Below are 18,560 nucleotides of genomic sequence, written 5' to 3'. Positions count from 1 at the left end.
TAGCTGCTGATTCATTTTGTTACTATAAATATCTCTTTTTTTCCTCTCAGTTGTTAGCAAAATATGACAGAACATATTTTAATGTATAGCATATACACAGATAATACATATAGTTATATGTATGTGTATATATATGCACACAGATATACAGATTTTCTTATTACCACTTGACAAGGGTGCAATTTAGAAATCTATACAGAGAATATATTCTTTTTATGAAACACCTTAATCTAATTACCATTCTTTCATACTGTGCCTGACACTTTGATTAATGAGAAGGGAATGAGATGTACAAGTGACCAGAAAAGTTTCTCTGGTGCACATTCTTCCTTTTCACTTTTTATGGTCCATGACCTTTGAAGCAGATGCAACTTTTTCTGTAATCATTGCACTAGCTCTAGTACAATGATGTTTCCATTTTGCATTGACACTGGGACTTAAATTCAAGGAGAAGGAGTAATATTATATCTGATGTGATAATAAAGTTGTGAATAAGCAATAATTCAAAGTGTGACAGGTTAGTTATGAGAATCGAGGGTACCATTATGTGAAGTGTAAAATTCAGACAAAGAAAATAACAGCTTTGAAAATTCCTTTGATTTTTGCATCACTGAACCATGTTTATTCCAATTTGTAACAATTTGCATGTGATTGAATGAAAAGTACTTTATGAACAGGGGCCTGTTTAATAGTTTAGCATCCACACTGGTGATAATAGCTGAACTCATAGGAGTTATATAGTGAATAGTTCAATATGCATGAGTGCCATACATAGAATTTAATTACTTACTCTGCTTGAGAGATTTTGTGACATTTTTTTCAGGAAAGAGCCAAGCAACTGATATAAAGAATAGAAGGTTCATATAAAGCTGAAGTCAAAGTTGAAATAATAATTTATTTTCTTTGGAACTAGCAATTTGTGGTACATTTACTTTGTCTGGCACTAGAATAAGTGCCATAAGGGGAAACTGAGGGATGAAGGGATTTTAGTTTTCTCTGTTTTCTCAGCATTTTGTTTGTTCTTCATAACACTCAACAGGAAAGTCAGAGAGGAGGAGAAGAAAAGGAAGCAAACAACATTAAAACAGAAAAGTGAGATGGAGCCTATTGATGTCTGGCTTTTAACTCACACTGCAAGTTAGTGAACATCAGAAGTCAGATGTGCATTTGAAAATTTCCTTGTTCATGTGAGGTGATAATTGGACTATGCATTAGAAAAAAAAAAAAAAAAAAGATTAGAAAATTAAGTTATAAATCAGTTTAAAATTTATCTCTGCTTCTCTGCTTGCTAATTTTCTGAAGTAGCCACAAATATTTGTGTTCAACTGCCAACCCTGAGGTACTCCAAAATACACAACAGAAATATTTGTTAATTTCTTATTTTTTCTAGAAATGGTTTGTATTGAGAGTGTTTTCAGGAGACAAATAGAAATGGATCTGAAGGTCTTCAGGATTATGCACAATCCAAGCCAAACTAACCCTGAATTTGTATTTTCAGCAGACAATAGGGGTCCATTTGGATGAAGGAAAGATTGTAACTATGACCTTGGCTATGTTGTATTCTTATATTTAAGAGAAATACAGAAAGAAAGCCCTGCATCTTAAACACTTTAACTGCTTACTTGCTATCTTTCTCATCCATATTTTCAAACAAAATTCTTCAACATGATAAACCCATGCTCTTTCTCAAGAATAGAAACATAAATTTATGTTTGGAGTATGTGACATGGGTTTCCTGGCAATACACAATATTGTATAAAAGATTGAAGCAAACAAATGGCCCATGCTTTGTCCTCAGATTTTAATCTTGCATCAGAAGTGTGAGTTTAAATGGTGGGATTTCATTCTAGAATCCCAACCTGACAGCTGAATGTGCAGATGGAGCCCTGTGGTAGTCTGTGAAGAGCTGTGTCATTCCTTTGATGTAGCCACATACTGTCAGATTCTTGATCATGTTCTCAGACTCTGATCAAACCTTCTGTCTTGTATCATTTATGGTAACAAATTCGAAGGAATAATAAAGCCTTTATATTAGAAGGCAGGAATAAATTGTTCCAGTTTTAGTCTTGGGAGTTTTAGGAAACAGATCAACTCTTCATTCTCTGAGGAAAATCAGGGCACAATACAATTCTCATTCTTAGAGCTGTCAGCTTTCCTCAGCTTGCTTTTCAGCTCTTGGGATTCAGATAAGAATCTTTGCCTTCCTCTTGTCAGGGTTTATGGCTGTACATGAAAGTACTCTTAGCTGAGCAGTCCAACCTCTGGTTAAGCAGTGTCTTCAACTCCTTTAGTTTTCTCTTTAAGCTCTCACTGATTTTATACTCTTAGGTGGAAAAAAAAAAAATGCTCCCCACATTTTTTCTGTCTTGGTGAAATATCTGCACATTTTTAGCATGGAAATACATCAGTTATGTAGGCTCCAAAGAACTGCACTCTGATACATAGGCTCTGCTGACATTATGGTGTGCATTCTTCTACTAATTCTCTTAATTTTTAAAAGGAGGGAAGGAGGGAAGGAGGGAAGGAGGGAAGGAAGGAAGGAAGGAAGGAAGGAAGGAAGGAAGGAAGGAAGGAAGGAAGGAAGGAAGGAAGGAAGGAAGGAAGGAAGGAAGGAAGGAAGGAAGGAAGGAAGGAGGAAGGAAGGAAGGGAAGGAAGGAAGGAGGAAGGAAGGAAGGAAGGAAGGAAGGAAGGAAGGAAGGAAGGAGGAAGGGAGGAAGGAAGGAAGGAAGGGGGGAAGGAAGGAAGGAAGGAAGGAAAAGGAAGGAGGAGGAAGAAGGAGGGAAGAAGGAAGGAAGGAAGGAAAGGAAGGAAGGGAAGGAAGGAGGAAGGAAGGAAGGAGGGAAGGAGGAGGAGGCGGGAGGGAAGGAGAAGGAAGGAGGGGGGGGGAAGGAGGGGGAAAGGAGGGAAGGAGGGAAGGAGGCAGGAAGGAGGGAGGAGGAGGGGAAGGAGGGGAAGGAGGGAAGGAGGGAAGGAGGGAGGAGGGAAGGAGGCGGGAAGGAGGGAAGGAGGGGGGGGAAGGGGGAAGGAAGGAAGGAAGGAAGGAAGGAAGGAAGGAAGGAAGGAAGGAAGGAAGGAAGGAAGGAAGGAAGGAGGAAGGAAGGAAGGAGGAAGGAAGGAAGGAAGGAAAGGAAGGGAAGGAAGGAAGGAAGGAAAGGAAGGAAGGACGGAAGGGGAAGGAAGGAAGGAGAAGGAAGGAAGGAAGGAAGGGAAGGAAGGAAGAAGAAGGAGGGGAGGGAAGGAGGGAGGGAGGGAGGGGAGGGAGGGGAGGGATAGGGAGGAGGGAGGAGGGAGGGAGGGGAGGGAGGGAGGGGAGGGAGGGGGGAGGGAGGGAGGGAGGGAAGGAGGGAAGGAGGGAAGGAGGGAAGGAGGGAAGGAAGGAAGGAAGGAAGGAAGGAAGGAAGGAAGGAAGGAAGGAAGGAAGGAAGGAAGGAAGGAAGGAAGGAAGGAAAGGAAGGAAGGGAAAGGAAGGAAGGAAGGAAGAGGAAGGAAGGAGGAAGGAAGGAAGAGAAGGAAGGAAGGAAGGAAGGAAGGAGGAAGGAAGGAAGGAAGGAAAGGAAGGGAAGGAAGGAAGGAAGGAAAGGAAGGAAGGAAGAGGACAGGAAGGAAGGAAGGAAGGAAGGAAGGAGGGAAGGAGGAGAGGGAGGAGGGAAGGAGGGGAAGGAGGGGAGGAGGGAGGAGGGAGGGAGAGGGGAGGGAGGAGGGAGGGAGGGAGAGGAAGGAAGGAAGGAAGGATAGGAAAGGAAGGACAGAAGGAAGGAAGGAAGGAAGGTAGAAGGGGAAGGAAGGAAGGAAGGGAAGGAAGGAGGGAAAGGAGGGAAGGATGGGAAGGAGGGAAGGAGGGAAGGAGGGGTGAAGGAGGGAAGGAGGGAAGGAGGGGAATGAGGGAAGGAGTCGGACAAGGAGGGGAAGAGGGAAGGAGGGAGGAGGGAAGGAGGAAGGAGGGAGGAAGGGATGGAGGTAGAGAAGGGAGGGGGGGAGGAAGGAGGGAAGGAAGGAAGGAAGGAAGGAAGGAAGGAAGGAAGGAAGGAAGGAAGGAAGGAAGGAAGGAAGGAAGGAAGGAAGGAAGGAAGGAAGGAACTCAGTTTAAAATTATTCCCTTTTATGAAGATGGAACTTATGTTTTCGATACTGAAAATTAAGCAGAAGCAACTAATGAAGTTACCACGTAAACCCAGACTGATGGTCTGATCATGGCAATTAATTGAGGCTGATACTCAACATTTCAGTAGGTTTCCAAATTAAAAGCTGTATCTTCTTCAAGTTTAAATTGAATTTAACACCTACTGTTTGGAAATTTAACCAGACTTTAATGAGAGTTTGTCTAGATTTTGCTGTAGGATGTTCCACAGTTCTCTATGCATCTACCAATTTTTTCCAGGGAGAGTATTTTGAAATCATAAATCCAGTGTAGTGTTTCACAGTTGATCTAGAAAATATAAATTAAGTTACATCATCTGCTTTCCTGTGATATGTTACTGGTATATCTAATCTTAACAAATCCATTATGCCACTGATATTAGGGTGTGTTCTCCATTAAAGATAGAGGCCTACTGTAAATTGTGGAATCAAAATATTTAGATTCTTTAATGAATATAAATAATTCCTTGCTTCCATTTGAATTCGAAATTATGTATCCTTAATATTTTTATTCAAATATTTAGTTATGTATTTCAGTATGACTGATCTAAAGTATCTAAAAATATCTTAAAGTAGGTAAACTCTAATTATCTCCACCAATATGTGAATTTCTTAAGAACCCAAGTCAGAAATGGAAATATGAAGTATTTTTCAAGTATTACTCAAATATGAAATAACAAACACCAAAACTTTCCAGGTCATTAAATTTACTTTCAGGTGTCAATGTAATTGAGTAATCTTAAAACTTCTACCTAAGTTCATTAGCTTTATTAAAAGCTTTGGGAAGGTAGTTAAACAATTTTATAAAAATAGGAGTGATGATTGTCTTAAATCTTTAAGACTCATGCACTGTTCTTATCTAAGTAATGCTTCTAGAAATATAATTGTTTTTGTAGAAAATGAATTTGAACATAAAATTACAAAGTATTGTACAAAAATAGCAGAGAATGGTTAAAGAAGTGTAATTTCAACATTATACCGACTTCATGGATAACAGGAGTTCACTGAATCATAACATCATGAGCAATAAGTAAATGTGAAATAAAAAATAATCACACTGTTTTGCACAGACAGCTCATTTAAAGTTCAGTCATGTTCAATTCAACAAATTGGGGTGCAAATTTTACTATCTCAGTGTTTCAACTTGAAAATGTTTTATCACTATGACTAACATAATTTAAATCTGCCGTACTGAACAACAGGTAATGATGTTATATCTGTTATATCTGTTTCTATGGGGAACTCTTAACTCTTAAAAGAAGTTTCATAATAACTCAGTCTTGGGGTTTTTTTTGGCCCCTAAGAACAGTAAAGCTTTTGAGAACAAGATTCCAGTGTAAATGAACTACAAGCAAGCAGCTGTCCTCTTCCTGTCAGGGCTCAAAACCCCCTCCATCTTCATTTTTAACCACAAGACCACAGTTTTGTTTGGACTACTCAGTAGTTAATGGGAAAGGAAGACCATCTATATATGTTAATAAATATCCCTTTACCTGTTGTTCAGCAGTTATATGAGTTTTCATATAAAAGAAAGAGCTCTGTGTAACAGCAAAATCTTATGTCCTTGTGATGTCTCCGTGACTTAATTTAAGCTCTGCCCCCTGAAGTTTCTTTTAGAAAAAACTCAAAGATGATTTCTGAGATCATCAATTCCAGCTTCTATAACAGGGAGTCAATGATACCATACAATGCTTTTTACACAGGTTGTAATCTAGATTTTAAAACCAAAGGCTACATTGGTTACTGGTGGAAACCAGTAATGAATGATGTCTCTCCAAGGCCCATACTGGGACAGTGCTATTAAATATCTTCATCAGTAACATAGACAGTGGGATGAAATGCACTCCCGGTAAGTCTGTGGATGAGTGGAACTGATTCACTTGAGGGAAGAAATGCCATCCAGGGGTACCTCAACAGGCTGGAGGGGTGTGTCCATGAAAACTTAATGAACTTCAGTGAGACAAATAAAAGGTCCTGCATCTGTGTCATGGCAATATCCATTACCATTAGGGGCTGGATGGCGAATGGATTAAAAGTAGCCTTGCCAAGAAGGACTTGGAGGTACTGGTGGATGAGAAATTTTTAATGAATGAGCAATGTGTGCTTGCAGCCCAGAAATCCAACTGTGTCCTGGGCTGCATCAAAAGAAGTGGCCAAAATGTTGATGGAGATGATTCTGCCACTTTATTCTGTTCTGGGGAAACTCCACCTTGAAATGCTGCATCCAGTTTTGAAGTCCTCAACACAAGAAAGACATAGACATGTTAGAGTGGGTCCAAAGGACAGCCGCAAAGATGATCAGAGGACTAGAACACTTTGCCTGTGAAGATAGACTGAGACAGTTGGATTTGTCCAGCCTGGAGAGGGCTGTTATGAGACCTTACTGCAGCTTGTCAATATATATATATATATATATAATAAAGGAGTGATAAGAAATGTGGAGACTTTTTATCAGGGCCTATAGGCACTGGGATCAAAGGGGGAATAGTTTTAAACTAAAAGAGCATGGGTTTGGAGGGGCTGTGAGGAAGAAGTTCTTTATTGTGAGGATGGGGAGACACAGGAATAGGTTGTCCAGAGAAGTTGTGGATGCCCCATCCCGAGGAGTGCTCAAGGCCAGGTTGGGTGATTTTGAGCAACCTGATCTAGTGTGTGGCATCCCTGATCATGGCAGGGAGGTTGGAACTAAATAGTCTTAAAGGTCCCTTGCAAACAAACCCATTTTATAATTTTATGATATTTCTGTATAATATCATACAGTGATTGTCTACTCATAAAATATGCAAGAGTATTAAGGTAAATGGCTGAGTGTATATATAAAGGATCAATTTTAACACTCATATAGCACTAAAGGTAGCACTGAATGCACCTCAGCATCAGAACTGGAATTAGGAAATAAAGCAGAAAAACAATAATGATAGAATCACATTTTGATTTGGTTTATTTTGTTTGGGTTTTTTTTGTTTGTTGGGTTTTTTATTTTTGTTTGTTTGTTTGTTTGTTTGTTTAATTTTTAAAGAAATTATATCACACTGAAACCCTTCTGAGTAATGGCCTCAATGGAGTTATTTGCAGCTGATTTCATGGTTGTGTGTCCTAGCCATAGTATGACATTGTTTATCAAACAGCACATCAGAAGAATTAAGGTTTTCAATTCTTTCAGACAGATTTGGGTTTTTAAAAATAGGTTTTTCGAACAGTTTTAGAAAAAAAACTTGCAGCACTACTCCAGAGGCCTGGATATCCCATACATTCTATGTCATATCTACTAAAATACTGAATTATTTCCATTCTGTGCTAAATGCGAGTAATCCACCACAATTATGCTAATCACTGCCCTGAAAACAAATTGATACAGCTGTTGAGTGACTAGGGAAGAAGATGGCATATTTCTTTCTTTTTTGAAAGAAAAAAAATAAAATGTTTTTGCCAGCAGGAAGCCAAACTGCTTGTAGAAATTACTTAGAATTGAAAATCACTATTTGATTCCAAAAGTAAATATGTTTGTTTGTATACATGAATATAAAATACATTTAGCTTTAATTGCATGCCAATTTAGACCCAGATATACACACACACATAGTGTTTTCTATTGGATCTTAAGTATGGAAGCTGAAAGTATCTAAACCACTCTTTCTATCAGGTTTATTATCAACACCCTCCACACATTTCCTTTCATATATACTGTTTTGCATTCAGTTTTTCTTTTCCAATAAAAAAGCCAGAGAAAGGGAACACAACACAAATATGATAGGATTGTTATCCAAAACTTAAAAAAATCCCTCAGAATATCTGAGTGTAGGTGAAACTACTCGGGTTAAACAAAATCAGATTCTGTCAACTTTCATTATAGGCTCTATTTCTTGTAAAGATGTATGAAATAGTACTATTCTCTTTTTCACCTGGTTGCAGCTGTAGTAATAAAAATGAAGATTTGCTTTTCTGTTCTTACAGCATGAACATGGATTTAAAGCTTACACAACCATTCACAGAATGTTAGAAAAAACAGCCTGAATTTTTATGTTTCAGAATGACTTCAGGAAGTAACTCAAAATGTGGTGCCTAATTAAAATCTTAAAAAGCTGATTTTTAAATTTTTTTGTGTAAGAAATCAATGGCATGCAAACAAATATCTGTTAAAATTGTGGTTTGCCTCTCCGTGGTAGAAACAAAGCCCTGGAACTAAATCACACATTTAATTCTAATGTAGTTTCTAGTAAATGGAATTAATTATACCGAAAAATTGTGTTGCTTCTATCATTGGAGGCTTTTTGCTTGGCTTTAAAGGTACATAGGTGATATTTCCTTTGCTGTATCATACCATTGTGATTTGCTTGTTCTGAGAATCAATAAGAATACTGCTAAAAAACATTAAAAAAAAACTTTCCCACCATTTAAAAATAATTATATACAGCTGCAAGTAAGACCTTTAGATGGATCTTCTCTCATGCCAAAGAAGGCATTATGGAAGGAATTATTTAGAAGAATGAAGTGTAAGTCAGATCACACAGGAATTACTGACATATCTCCAATATGAGGTAGAATAATCTTCTCCTCTGTCATAGGGATTTAATTGTCTGCCCTGACCTCCATCTGTTCTATTAATTGACTGCATTAGTTTGTGGTAGATATTTTTGGTTGGCATTATGTTTTATTAGTGAGATTTCTTAAGATGATATAATAGAAGCACACAGGAAGCTGCAACTCCTGCCATGTGACAAGGTATATTTTTTCTCAATCCTGACCTAAATCAGTTGACCGAGGGCAGGAAAAAATAGATCATTCTTTCCTAGTCAACCTGGCAGCTGCACATTGTCTTCTGAGGGTTTTTTTTGGGTTTTTTTTTGGGGGGGGGAGGGGGTGGGGGGAGAATGTTTTTTGTTTTTGGTTTGGTTTGGTTTGGGTTTTTTTCCCTGCAATATCATCCCATAAGGTTATGATACAAGTCAAAAAAAAAAAAAAAAAAAAAAGAGAAAACCCAGAAACCCTTTAAAAATAAATGAAACCAATTCCTTTTACACGTTAAAAACAATTTTACATTGATTGATTTGATGGGCATATTGCTTTTCCTGTATACAAGGGGAAGCCAAAAACAAATGACCAGGGAGAAAAGTCACAGGAAGGAGTTATGATTTGGAGAGAGGATCATGCTAGCAGTGTGTACTGTGAGAAAGATTTGAGAATTAGAAAAGGACTGAGAAGGCTATGTGTGAAAGAGGAAAAGTGTAGAAGGTACTTTTATTAAAGGGCATTTTCAAGCAGGGAAGAACAAGAGTAAGATGGGTTTTGAAAAGGTAACAAGGCATAATGTTTTGATATGTAATCATATTGTTAGAAAATATTTCTCCTCATATTTTATAATGCCCATGTAGTTTTGCAGTCTTGTGAAAGCAGGTAGAGTGTGCTGAATAATATGATAATAATAATGCTACTACTACTAATAATAATATATTGTATGATCCTTGTTAGAAAGTCATTCATAAATGGCACATATTGAAACAAAAAAATCATGGTAAATATGTTTTTTAAAAATAAATAACCCAAATATTTCTACCATAACACTCATTTTCCACAGGTCTATCAGTTCTGTGTTGGTCAAAGCTAGTATTAGGTTAAGATGGCAAAAATAGATAAACTTGTTCTCTGAGATATGATTGTACACCAAAGAAGATTCATTGCAACACTTTTAAAAATAACTTGAACATGGCCATAGGAATAACAATATTAATGGCAACAGTAATTAAAACAGCCCCAGAATATAAAATTATTGAATGGTAGGAGGGAAAATAACTGAATTTTAGTCTTAATTTTGTATACTGAATTTCCTACCAATGGATCTGCATCATCCTCGATAAACTATCAGCACAATTAATGATAGATCAGATAAAAACTGTTAAGAAGCTCATAGCAGAATAAGCTCTTCCTGATTTTAGTCATGAGCTCTTTTTTAATGTATGAATACACAGGAAAGTTACAAAGTTCTTAATTCTGTGGTTATAAAGATAATAAAAAGATATAAAGATATATATTGGTAAGAGGTGAAAGAAAAAATCATCTTGCTACAGCTCAGTTAGGCCAGTTAGCTGTCTAATCTAGGCTAATCACAGGCTTTTATATCTTCAGGATGTTTTTATAGTTGTTGACTTCAGCTAATATTTAATGTCAAATACGTACATTACAGTAGGAAGAACTACTGCCTGAAATGCATGCTTCTAGTATAGACAGAATATCTGACATTTTCATATACAATCTGGGGAACAAACATGAGCTTTAGTATTTGTTTCCAAGGTAGAGAAGGCACTTATTCATTGTGCTAGGAAAGATGGAAACATTCAAATAATTGGAGTGAAAGGATGAAGAGAAGAAACAGTAACTTCCATGTTTTTTGTTGGTTTCCATTTCCTACTCAGATACAACTCTACACATTACAAAGCAAATATATTACATTAGATTTCTGAAAATCCTTTGATGCAATAAACTATGGTTAACTACATATGGCTTTGAAGCTTTGCCATGTAGTAGAATGGTAGGGATTGTCATGTAGATAATTTTGAGAATTTTTTTTTTCCTAAGAGAAAAGCATTACATATTATTCTGCGATTTCTCCTGGAATTATTAAGAGACCATGAAAGATGATTTGATTTTTATCATTTGGCAGTGTGGGATTTGAAATGGAGGACCTTTTAAACTGAACAGAAAACTACCTGCAAAAGATTTGATTATTTTCCAAGCTTAGATATCCTGCTTTTTTGGCATGTTCATCTGTGGTCTCTGGTTCTGTCCATGAGATTATATCTTAGTCAGTAAAATGGTCCTGTTCTCTGCCCCTAATGTCACATAATATAACAGCAGACCTTGCATCTCTATAGGGAAAATCTTTCTTACTAAAAAAACAACAAAAAATGAGCTGTCTGTTGAGGAATTCCTCTGGCCTCTCCTACTCCCTTTTTATTCCTGTGCATTGATTGGGAGGTATGAATTCTGGGGCAGGACAGTGTTGGAGTCCATGTTCTAGTCCTATCTAATTTACTGCTTAGATCCTGAATTCCAGTGCTTACTACATTAGCCTGGAAACAGCTTAAGATATGGATCCATAGTGGGACTTTTGCATGGCAATATTATGCTTAACTTTTAGGGGTTCATAGTATGTAATGTAATTCACAGCTCCCCGTACTTGTGTCAGCTAGAAAGTTAAGAATTTCACCCTTCATTATTGAATTGAATAATGTTCAATTATGTCATTGACAGGACAGTAAGCAGAGTATATGCTACAGACTCTCTTCAAGGCAAGATTTTAAACAGCATTTTTTGGGGGGAGGGAAAGGCAGCAGGCAGTACAGGAATGGTTTCACTAATGGTGTTTGAAAAATCATAGAATAATATAACATTTTTGGTTGGAAAATACTTCTAAGATCCAGCGCTGCCTCACCCACCACTAAACCTTGTCCCTAAGTGCCACATCCACACGCCTTTCAAATGTCTCCAGGGACAGTGATTCCATCACTTCTGTGGGCAGCCTGTTCCACTGTTTAGCAACCCTCTCAGTGAAAAAAAATTCCTAATCTAAACCTCCCCCGCTCCAACTTAAGGCCACTTCCACTTGTCTTATTGCTTTTTACTTGGAAGAAGAGACTGCCCCACTGCCTTGCTAGAGCATCCTTTCAGGTATTAGTAGAGAGCTATAAGGACTACCCCTAAGCTTCCTTTTCTCCAGCTGAAATGACCCCAGGTCACTCTTACTAAGACTTGTGCTGCAGCCCCTTCAGCAGCTTCATTGATCTAGCAGCATTGATCTAGTGAGTGTTTCTGGTGATCCCATTTTTCACAGCATTTTGTGGAGACTTGTTTTGCTGAGACATAATCTCTCACCTATTAATACAAAGAGTTCAAGACAGCATTTAGCAAGTGAAAGACCACTAAGTTAGGAGGAGAGCCATACAGGAAGAGAAGCTGGAGGACTCTTTCTTGTGCTGGTGAAGTTGTCCACTTTCAAACAAATAAAAAAAACCTAAGGGGAAGATTTACTTCATAAAATTTGATGATGCAACAGCATAGTAAAGATAATCTCCAGTCACAATTTTTATTTTATGAAATAACTGTCCTACAAACTGCATAAGGCTTGCTTGAAAGTGAGATCACCTGTCAGAAAATTGGTGCTTTGTGGGAATACAATGTTAGAGTTTTCTCATAGTCCAAGGGTAAGAATCTCAGAGTGAAGCCAGAAGTCAGTCTCAGAAGTTCAGGGAAAATGTCCTCATAGCTATCCCAGCCTTATTTGAAAGCTAATGTTTGTAACTTGAAAGACAGAGCAGTGGGTTTAGATTTCTTCAGGTTAATGAGGGTAGCCACTCAACTTCCCCATTTCCAGAATGAATGTATAATTGTGACATTACCATATGAATGAAGGCAGTATCACCACCTGGTAACTGAACCAGGTAATGCAATGAAAATGTCCTGCCTGTGTCTCCTGTGTAATTAAGTTCTAAGAATTTGTATAATAAAGCAGCAACGTTTTTTGGCCATATAATATGTTAACAGTGGTGTGTGTATGTGTGTTTGCATGTGTTCACATGCCCAGCTGGTTTAAATTGCTTTTCCCACCCTGTTTCTGGTTAGAGTAACATTTTTAATGTCTCCTCTTATGAGACTAGAATGCCTAGAGGGAGATATCAAATTCTAATCATTAAATAGCCTCAAGAGATTAAATTGCATATCAATCAGTCCCTTAGACAGTTTCTCAGTTGGTTCAGACAAGAGTTTTAGTTTCTTTCATCTTTGACAAGGGCACGCACTTCAGTTCAATGGTGAAGACAAGAAAGAGAGGACTGAGACCTGTGAGTTTCTTTGTATAATATGTAGACAAAAACTCCTAGACTTCCTTAAGAATTTTTCTTTTCAGTCATTTGACCTTTCTTACTGGAGAAGAGTTAAGACTCATTCTATGTTACAAATGCTTTTTTTTTCTTTCAGGTCTTGCAGTGGTAGAGGGTAATGAACTTTGATTTTTTTGAGGGTTTATTCAACTTATGAAGGTCTACTCTGCAAGATTAATGTATAAAATACTGATTTTTGCGTGCATGCTTTTTTTTTTTTTTTTCAAATCCATAAATTACTGGCTTGCTCCAGGCATAAGAGATTTTACTCTACAGGACCTTTTGTCTTAAAGAAACTCAGGGCTGAGCATTCTGCTTCAGATCATAATATTTTTATTTTTGTAGTAACACATCTGAATTTAAGCAAAGAGAGGTGCATAAAAGAAATGAAGAGAGACCCAGTGTGCTACATTTCTTTTCCAACGTTATATCAGAAGTAAAAGCTGGAAATTATGCCATCAGTTGTGTTAGACTGTACTGATGTTATTTTTTGTACATTTCCCTAGCATATGTACTAGAAATGTAGTATTTTCTTAAGACTTTGCAGCTGCAATTAAACCACACTTGAATAGCTGCAGTGTTCATTCAGTCATTCAGTCACAATTTGAGCTGAATGGAATATACCTGTAATTTTGGGATTATGTTTGTAAGGAGTTTATGCCATGTTTTTCCTTCCTAATATTGAAATCTTATGTTTATTTGCAATCTTCATCAATTTATCCTCAGGAGCAGCAAGTATCCTGAAAATTTTTTAACCTGTGACATTCTTATATGCTTACATGTAATAACAGTTGAAATTACTGTTCAAAAAGTCAGTGAGATAAGTGCAACTGTCTTAACTGAGCATTCCCACTTAGGCTTGGGTCCTTCTGGGCCATATGGTTTTTTATAATTTTAAATACAGAGAAAATAAGGGAAGCCATATCTGTGATTGTTAGATTGAAACAGCTGATTTTTTGTGAATGATGAGGTTAATTTCTTTGTTGGTTTTTTTTTTTTTTTTTTAAGGAGTGATGATCACGTTTTCTTTCCCTCTGCTTGCTTTTCCAATTGTTTTCAGTGTTGAGAGATTTGCAGTTTTCAAAAACATTGTGGGGACCACACAGCTTTTTCTTATAATCCAATTGTTCTTTTTGATAGTGTATGAGGTTTAGAAATTCAGAATAAGAGTGGTAGCTCCAGGCAAGAAGCAATGATATGAAAGAAATGTGTGCCCATTTTCTGAAAAGTAAATGGTGATTGTAGCTTTTTACCTGAGGGATCTACTGACACTGTCTAAGCCTATCTGAGCCTATTTCTCTCACTTGGAGAAATTAATAGAAGGGTAAATGCAGCATGTTCTTTAAAAAAAAAAAAAAAAAAAAAAAAGCCTGTTTAATTCAATGTTTGTATATAATTTGTATTGCTTTTCAGGCTTTATTTCCATATTAATTTTTTTTTTTTAAATATATCTTTGTTTTCAGTGACTTCTAATCATACAACTAAGACCAACGTCAAGGTCAATAGGGATGTTTGTATAGCTGGCTCTTCTTTTTCCTTTAAGCAAGGCTACATCATAATTCTTAAATTTGTATCACTTTCTTCTCAGGGTAAGCCTTAATCTTGAAATTTTTGACATTGAATTAATAAATTATAGTTCCCACTTAAATGATTCTGTGAGACATTATTCAGATACTCGTCCCTAGTGAAGTTTATAATGCTGAGTTAGCATCATGACCCACAGTACAGGGCATGATGTTCATTGTAAGTTCTCATAGGCTGAATGAAGACACTGGATGCCTTGTCAGGGAACTCTTCTGCTTTATTGTACAGTTGTGTTCTTAACTGCAGCAACCAGTTAAAGAAAAGAGGAAGAAAGAGGAGAAAGTGAGAGGGGGTGCAATCTGTATGCCTCTTATGCAAATTAGGCTTTCTGCATGTTTTTTCATCCCTGCACAGACATCCCTTCCCTAGAAAGTGAGCTGGGCTGATGGGGGCTGAGCTCAAGGCTCAAGGCAGAGCAGGGAGTTGGCTCAGGACAGCAGTGCCCCACCCCTCCTCTGATCAACTTTCCTGCAGCAACACTCAGAATGTTTGAGACAAAAAATGCTTAGAGCTGGTCTTCTACAGTTTAAAAAAAATTGCCTTTTTAAAAAAAAAAAACTATCAACCAAACACACACAAAGACACAAGCCAAAGCAACAAAGAAAACCCAAAAAGCAAGCCTTATGTAAGCCTTTACTTAATAACTTTCAAAATTACATATTTCAAGGCAACAAAGGGAATGGAGAGAAGAAAAAACACAGTTCATGTTCTTGGTAAATGAAGTATTTTTTGGAATCCCCATATTCTATGAAATGCAATTAAAACTTAGCAAAATGTCTGTATGAGGATAATCTGAAAATTTATTGATTACGTCATTTGTCAGTTTTTTTCTACTGACTAGCTGGTTCCTCTTTCATTTCAGCTAATCAAGCTGACTGTATTCTTTCAGAGTAAATGTCAAATGAAAGAGTCATGAGTTTCTAACCCTGACTCTATGACCTATGTACATGCCTGAAAAACCTCTTGGAAATGTGAGCAGAAGGGAGGGCCAGAGAATAAAACTGGTCAGTGACTGAAAGCTGAGGTGCACTGTTCTGCCCTAGTTGTTTTAGATAAAGCCTGAGAAACCGTAGGATATCTGCAGAGTCTTCAGTTTCCTGTGTTCATATACTTTATATTTCTGTTTCATTTTCTTATAACTGTTCACGACATGGGCAAGAGGTTAAAAAAAACTTGAAATCACTTTAGTTTTCTATTCTACACTGGAGCAAAGAGGACTTCTAAGCCACGTCTTCTATTTCCCTAGCAGCTACAGAATAAGTTTAGAGCTACTGACAATCTTATCAGGTTGAAAAAGTGGTAGCTGAAGATTCTGGAAACCATCAGTTTAGCCCTGAAGGCCTGATTCATAGACTATTTAAGCATCTCTAAGAGTGTCCTGGGGCACAGATTTATAAATAAGAACAAGTGGTATTTCCAGACACACATCCATATTAACTTTAATCTGCATTTTCTTCAAAGGCCATAAATGTCTCATTAACCTCAAATTACACTCCTCTGCCAGTAACGAAATCATGTATGAATGTATGTGATTTCAGATCTCCCTTGACTTCTGTTTGTGTGGTGTGCTTCCAGAAGTTGTCATTTTAAACTGAATATTCTGACTTGGATTGATTGGTTTTGATTGTTTGAATGAGTGATATTTCCAACTAGGAATTTTTTGCAAGCAATTTTGTATGCATTCTCCTAATATTTGAAGCACTAAAAACAAAAAAAAAAAAAAAAAAGGAAAATGTAAAACGCTATTAGTTATAAACAACAAAGGCATGACATGTACACCTTCCTGTAAACTCAGTATGTTAAGGCATATTAAATAGCTGACTGTATACATATAATTGAACATTGTTTTGATATATCTAAAAACCTTTCTAGAATGTTTGCAGTTTTATATTTAAGATTAACCCCTGATTGAAATCTCTCTATTTACATCTCCCAACATTTTCAATGATGTATCTAACGTCATAGCATAGTCATCAAAGTTTATGAATTAATAGGGAGCATGCCTTCTTCCTTAACTCTCAATGGTATTGCTGAAAAATATTTTGTGTGTCTTTGTCTATGTTTGAGCACGTATACATTTCACATGTGAAACTAAACTGAGAAAAATGGTAATTCCTCTAGTTATGTCAATGAAGTGTGTGATATTTTCTGCCTAATTGGGCAGGAATCCCACCCTAAACAACATAGTTTTGCTTTTCTTGCCTCTGCTGCTTTCTTTGCCTCAGTACAATACCAAAACCAGTTTTCCTCAGGATGCACACCTCACAGAGCTGGTAGCTGGAGAAATATGAAGAGCTGAGTGAAGCCCGCTTAATTCAGGAGAAAATGGTTAGTGACCTGCTACTTACGGACCTATAGCAAATTAAACACACACAAGTCTGTGGGCTCAGATGGGATGCACCTGAGGAAGCTGGTGAAAAAGCTTATCAAGCCACTTTAAACCTCTTACCAGCAGTCCTGGTTAGCTGGAGAAGGTCAGGTTGATGAAAAATTAGCAAATGCAATGCCCATCTACAAGAGAAGGATGACCCAGGGAGCCTGACCTTGATACTGGAGAAGGTCATGGAGCTGATCATCCTGACTGCCATCACACACATGCTGTGTGCAGAACAGCCAGCAAATCAGGCCCAGATGACACAAACGGGTTTACAAAAGGCAGATCCTGTTTGACTAACCTGATCTCTTTTTTTTTATAACGTAACCTGGCTGGTGGATGAGGTAAAGGCTGTGGATTTTGTTTATCTAGACTTCAATAAAGTACTGGATACTGACTTCCACAGCATTCTCCTGGGGAAACTGGCTGATCATGGCTTGGAAGGGTGCAGTCTTCACTGGGTGAAAAACTGACTAGATAGGCCCAGAAGAATAGTGTTGAATGGAATAAAATCCAGTTGGCAGCTGGTCACCAGTGGTGTTCCCTAGGCCTCAGTACTGGGGCCAGTTTAATGTCTCTGTTGGTGATTTAGATGAGGGGATTGCGTGCATCCTCAGTAAATTCAGAGATGAGCCTAAATTGGATGGGAGTACTGATTTGCTGGAGCCTAGGAAGGTTCTGCTAAAGGAACTTGACAGGCTGAATTGACTGAGGCCAGTTCTATGAGGATTGATAAGGCCAGGGGTCAGGTCCTGCAGTTTTCCTTGCAGCCAAGAAAGCCATACCATTTAGTATGTCACATTTTTAACAATTGTGTATTATCTCTGCTATATTAGCTGAGGATTTCCTTTATGTTGTCATTTTTGGTTCTCTCCCTGCTGGTAATGAAGTTTCTCTTGTTTTATTAGTCATTCCCAGTTTTGTTTTTTTTTTTTCTTGTTTTATTTCCTCTTTTTTTTCACTTACTGTTTCCCCAGAAATTGTTTTTCTCTCTGCATCTTTCATCATCTGGACCACTGTGTTTCCTTCCACCTTGTCATTTTTCTTAGTGCTGTATTCCACATTTCCTAGAATGTCATTACAAACTTCTGCAGTGTGGGTGTCAAGGGAATAAGAGCTGTTTCTCCTCCTTGAGCACATATTAAATCCTCAGTTGGATATAACTGGAAAATCTGATTTGTGCTGCATGATCAGTAAAGTGTGTCAAAGTCAGGATGGGACAGAGCAAGAGAAATACTACTCAAAATCAATCACCTGCTGTTGATTTCCATTGTTAAAGATGGTAGCAAAAATCAGAAGAGAAAGTGACACTTGAGGAGGAATTTTGAGTGACCCATAACTGGCTGACCACTCTGAGTGCCAGGGACAGCTGAAGTGGGGCTGACCATGGGGGAGGATGGCCCAGGAGCTGTGAGCACTGCAGAGCTGGCAGGACAAGCCTCTGAACTCCAATAGGGATTGAGGATGGACTGGAACAGGGGCAGGACTCTGCCACCACCCAATAATCACCAGACCAGGCAGGGTGGGCAGTCAGGTCCAAAGGCTGGCTGGAGACCCAATGAGGCCAAGATCCAGTCTGGGTGTGGGTTGG

General features: G+C 37.8%; 1 protein-coding gene across 5 annotated transcripts in view; it reads left to right on the top strand.

The window, feature by feature from the left end:
* Positions 1-18,560, top strand: part of NLGN4X (neuroligin 4 X-linked) — a 165,458-nt gene that overhangs the window by 30,955 nt on the left and 115,943 nt on the right. The gene's annotated exons all lie outside the window — the stretch shown is intronic.

Source organism: Erithacus rubecula (genome assembly GCF_903797595.1).
Source record: "Erithacus rubecula genome assembly, chromosome: 1".
Lineage (NCBI taxonomy): Eukaryota > Metazoa > Chordata > Aves > Passeriformes > Muscicapidae > Erithacus > Erithacus rubecula.
The sequence above is the reverse complement of the archived record's forward strand: the minus strand, read 5'-3'. Positions and strand labels throughout refer to the sequence as shown.